At 36.2% G+C, this 5,677-nt stretch overlaps 1 non-coding gene across 1 annotated transcript; it reads left to right on the top strand.

The window, feature by feature from the left end:
- The first annotated feature begins 1,010 nt into the window (after positions 1-1,010).
- LOC121206306 (small nucleolar RNA R71) lies at positions 1,011-1,117 on the top strand. Its single transcript, XR_005901389.1, has one exon. It is a non-coding gene; the product is annotated as a small nucleolar RNA R71 (small nucleolar RNA).
- Positions 1,118-5,677: the final 4,560 nt, after the last annotated feature.

Raw genomic sequence — 5,677 nt, 5'->3', positions numbered from 1 at the left:
CGACACGATTTACCGGTTTATCAAAGATATCTACTGAAATGAATTTCAACTCGTTTATTAAAGTGTGGCAATGGTTGTGGGCATGTCTAGGATTGGATCCAATCGAGAGCCTAGTACTTAAGCAGCCTTCATGGCTCACCTCCTCTGTTTCAGATACCTACCTGGTGCACAACTTCCATTCACTTTGTTAACTTTGCAAAAGATGATCTTTTAAAACACTAATACAAGTTGTGGGTTTTTTAAAACTTCAATGTGACACGTCGGATTCGGTCATAACGTCTGGGCTAAGTTTGGGGTGCTACAGATTCCATGTTACTCTACAGGCTACCTTATGGTCGTTTGGATATCAATTTAGTGAGCTGACCTATCTGAGTTTCGAGCACTTGGATCGACGCTTGTTGATTTTTAAGTGTTGTCTCGGTATTCTGGAAACAAGTTTCGGACACCGAGATGAATTTTGTTGGCATCTCCTCAAGGTTTGACTTTTTCTCTTGTTAGTAAGGTGGTTGTTAGAAGCCTGGAGGTGGTGGTCTCAATTCCCTTGGCCTCCCCATGAAAAATTTTGGTAGTTCCTCCAACCTGCATTGTAATTATTACTATAAGAATTATTTTGATATCTAAGATTATTACCCATGTAATTTAACTGCTCGTTCTCCATGTTGTGACCATTGGGTGGGTAATCCGAATTGCTTGATCCACCTGCACTTGCTTCGCACTGCATTACTGTGTGAACCTGTGAAGAACTAAGAAAACCATCAATTTTCTTATTCAAGAGTTCTACCTGATTAGAGAGAATGGTGACCGAATCGACATTATAAATGCTGGCTGTTTTCGTTGGCTTTGTTCTCCTGACTTGCCACTTATAATTATTCAGTGACACCTCTTCTATAAATTCATAAGCATCTTCAGGTGTCTTATTATTGATGGTTCCACCAACAGCTGCGTCGATCATCTGTCGAGTTGAAGGATTCAGGCCATTATGAAACGTTTGAACCTGTAGCCAAAGTGGTAACCCATGGTGAGGGCATCTTCTCAAGAGGTCCTTGTATCTCTCCCATGCATCGTACAGTGTTTCTAAATCCATTTGCACAAAAGAAGAGATATCATTACGTAATTTAGTCGTTTTAGCCGGTAGAAAATATTTTAATAAAAACTTTTCGGTCATTTGTTCTCAAGCAGTGAGTGACCCTCATGGTAACGAGTTCGACCACTGTTTAGCTTTGTTTGTCAATGAAAAAGGGAATAACCGAAGGCGAATGGTGTCATCAGAAACGCCATTAATTTTAAATGTATCACATGGTTCCAAAAAGTTTGCCAAGTGAGCGTTGGGATCTTCGTCCTGCAAACCATCAAACTAAACAAATTGTTGTATCATTTAGATTGTGTTAGGTTTCAGCTCAAAAGTATTTGCAGCTACAGCAGGTCTAACTATGCTTAATTCAGTTCCTGTTAAAGAAGGTTTAGCATAATCATACATATTGCGTGGAGCAGGATTCTGATTAGCAGCAATCGCGGGAGGTAGCAGATTTTCTTGGTTTTCAGCCATCTCCTCGGTTGTGGTTGAAGTATTGTCCTCTTGCTCTTGCTTTGTGTATCATAAGCTTTGCCTTATTTCTCTTCGGTTTCTGCAAACTGTGCAATCGATCTCACTATCAAGTAGTAATAGTCCCGATGGGTTTCTTCTAGTCATACACTATAAAAACCTGCCAGGAACGAATAAAAGGAAAATTAGAAAAGAAAATAAAAATTTAAACTGCAAATAAAGTAGAATGGCTAAATTAATAAAAATTGAGTGTTCCTAATATCCTAGTTCCCCAGCAACAGCGCCAAAAACTTGATACGTGATATTCACGATAGGTTTTAAATATTTATAATTAATCGTTCTTGAAACTAACTATTATCACGATGAAGGCAAGTGTACCTATCGAACAGTAGTATAGCTTTAGCAAGACCAGATTGTCGAACCCAAAGGAACTAAGAGTACTAGTAATTACCTTCTTTTTATTATCTAGCCTAAAAATTAAGGGATTTGGTTATCTAGACTAATTACTAAACTAAAGTGCACAGAGAGAAGATTGGGAAAAAGCTTTTTGGAAAACTCGATTGATTAAGACATTACCTAAGGAAAAATCCACCTAGACTTGTTATTTGACTCTGAATCAGACGATTTATTCATTTTACTTGATCCGTAGAAATCCCTAAGTTATATTATTATCTCTCTCCAGACTAATAACATCTAACCCTAGGTTGATTAATTGAAATCTCTTTCTAATTAACACTTAGTGTTGCATTAACTCGATCTATGGATCCCTTATTTGGTTTCACCCTAATCTAGCAAAATCTTATCACCTTATCTCTAGGCGTGCAATCAACTCCACTTAATTATGACAAATTTACTCTTAGACAGGGTCTATTTCTCCTTTGAATAATAGCATTAACTTGAATCAATATCCTGGAATATTAAAACAAGAATTAAGAACAAGTCAAATATTTATCATACAATTCAGATAATAATAACAAGATCCGTCTTAGGTTTCATTCCCCTTAGGTATTTAGGGGGTTTAGTTTATAATTATAGAAGAAAACATCTCAGAAGAATAAGGAATACAAAACATAAAGAAAACCCAAAACCCCTGAATGGAAATTGAAGGGAGATCTTCAGTCTTGATGATGAATCCAGCTAATGAGATGGACCAATCGGCTTCCCCTGAGTAATTCCTTCCTCCTCCTCTGCGTCCCCACTCCTAAGTGCCTCCTCAGGTGTTTAAATAGGCTTTAAAATGCCTAAGAGCCCTCAAAATTGGCCTTTTTCGAATAGGGTTATACTTGGGCTCAGTAGGGACACGCCCGTGTGCGATTACTCCAGCCCGTGGTCAAGGCTGTTGAATAGGCACAGGTGTGTAGTCTACCCGTGTAAGTCATGCTTCAATCCTGCCAAAGGGACACGACCGTGGGACACGACCGTGTGAGGGAGCCCAGGCCGTGTTGATTTCCCATGTGGGTCCATTTTCTCTGTTTTAGGCCCGTTTCTCGCTCTTTTTACTCTCCTATGCTCACGTAAGTATAAAACATGAAATTAAAGAATTAGGAGCATCGAATTCACCAAATCTAATGAGAAACCATCCATAAATGTGCTAAGCATGGGATAAAAAATGTATAAATTACTGTTTATCATAGGTCATATCGGATTGAATCTCTATCTCAAACTGAGAAATCACATGCGAAAGATCGGACCTGTATCGGTGAAGCATCGATATGTGAAACACATTATGAATCTTTTCTAACTCTGGTGGAAACAACAAACGATAAGCAACGGGCCTGATTAGTTCAATAATCTTATACGGTCCGATAAACCTCGGACTCAATTTGCCTTTTCTACCGAACCGAAGTACTTTCTTCCATGGGGATACTTTAAAAAACACTTTGTCCCCAATTTCAAATTCAATATCTTTTCGTTTCAAATATACGTAAGATTTTTGATGATCAGAAGCTGTTTTCAAACTATCTTGGATCACTTTTACTTTCTGTTCAGTCTCTTTTTATCAAATCAACCCCATATACCTTATTTTCGCTGAGCTCAGTCCAATACAAAGGTGTACGGCATTTGCAACCATATAAGGTTTCGTACGGTGCCATTTTGATGCTCGATTGAAAACTATAATTGTAAGCGAATTCAATCAAAGGCAAATATTATTCCCATGAACCTTCAACTCAAGAATACAACATCTCAACATATCCTCGAGTATTTGAATAATCTGCTCAGGTTGACCATCCGTTTGTGGATGAAGAGCTATACTGAAGTGCAATTTCGTACCCAGAGCACCTTGCAATTTCTTCTAAAATCGCGATGTGAACCCTAGATCTCTGTCTAACACAATAGATGATGGCACACCATGCAATCTCACAATATCAGAAATCAGATAGTACCGGAATAAAATGAGCTGATTTCGTCAATCGGTCAACCACGACACAGAAAGTATTTTTCTTTCTCAGAGATAGGGGAAAACCCGAAACGAAGTCCATTGTCACTCTATCCCATTTCCATTCCGTAATCATAATTGTTTGTAACAAACCAGAAGGCACTTGATGTTCAGATTTAACTTGTTGACAGATTAAGCATTTCGCAACAAATTCAGAAATATCACGCTTCATAACAGGCCACCAATAAAGCTGTTTTAGATCATTATACATTTTTGTACTACCCAGATGAACATATAAATGACTGTTGTGAGTATCATGCAAAATCATTTGAATTAACTCTAGATTTCTGTAACATCCTGATTTTGGGCCTAGTCAGAACAGTGGTTTCGAGACCACAAATCCGATGAGAAAGATTCATTTTTATTATATTTTTATGGTCTATGATTTCACGGAATGATTTCATGAAAATTTCGTTCAAAAATTTCGACATTTGGGCACTCAATTCGGTCAAAAAGACTAAATTGTAAAAAGTGTAAAAGTTGAGTTCTACATGTTAGAAGTGTCTAATTGTTATGAGTTTTTAAATTAAAGGTCCTTAAATGGTAATTAGATCATTTTAAAGTTTGTGGACAAAAATGGACATGGTATGATAGGTTTTTAAAAGTTTTTCATTAAGGGCATTTTAGTAAATTGGTAATTAAATGAATTAAAAAAGCCAAAATAAGCCAAATTTGCTCATCTTCTTCCTCATGGCCGAATTTTTCATGAAAAACACCATGGCTAGGGGTTTCAAGCTTTCCAAGATCATTTGTAAGTGATCCCGAGCCACAATTTTAATGTTCTTTACATTTTTGAAGTCCCGGTAACATGTTCTAGCTATTTCTACCATTATTTTAAGCTAGGGTTTGTGTTTAAAAATTGAACCATGAATGATATGCATGTATTTTGATGTTTAATGGTAGAATATGAAGCTTTAAATTGTGTTAAACAACTTTTGCTAAGTTATTTGACGTGAAAACGAGTAAAACGGCATAATCGGAAAAAATACCTAATGTTCATAAGTACATGTTAGCGTGAGAATTTTATGTTGCCATAGAAGGGAAAAATGATCAGTATGTCATAAAACATAAGAAAATAGGATGAAGTTTAATTTCCGAACCTTGGGGGAAAAGTGAAAATATGCAAAAGTTTAGGGGTCAAAATGAAAATTTGTAAAAATATGATTTTTGGACCCGTGTGAGTAATGTGACTAATTATTAGGCAAAATGTGATATTATAGATGAAGGAAATAGAGATTCGGGCTTAAATCGGGAAAATACAAGGTTATGGACTAAAATGGTAAATTACCGTTTTTGGATCAAGGTAAGTTCGTGTGTTAATAATAATGCAATACCATGCATGAATTGTAATTCTTGATTGATATGGCATAAATTGTATGATATAATATGTTTAAGAGAAGTTGATGGATGGTATGTATGATATGGAAAAATGTAATGCTTGTTGTGGCATGTGAAATTGAATGGGAAATTATTGTTACATAAATTGAGTGTTAAATTAGTATTACCTGGGTTGTATGAATTGCAACACGGTTGTACCTGATGAGATTTCGACAAGTTTGTTCGTAAATAATTTATCGATTCTTTTTATTTTATTATATTTTGTTATCATATGAAATGTGGCTGCCTATAGAATGACTATTTGTTGTAAATTGCAAATTGAAAAAGGACTATGAATAAATTTGTAACATGTTGGAAAG

The sequence above is a fragment of the Gossypium hirsutum genome, chromosome A01, assembly GCF_007990345.1.
Source record: "Gossypium hirsutum isolate 1008001.06 chromosome A01, Gossypium_hirsutum_v2.1, whole genome shotgun sequence".
In the NCBI taxonomy this organism is placed as follows: Eukaryota; Viridiplantae; Streptophyta; class Magnoliopsida; order Malvales; family Malvaceae; genus Gossypium; species Gossypium hirsutum.
Note: the sequence above shows the minus strand (reverse complement) of the source record. Positions and strands in the feature narration are given on the sequence as shown.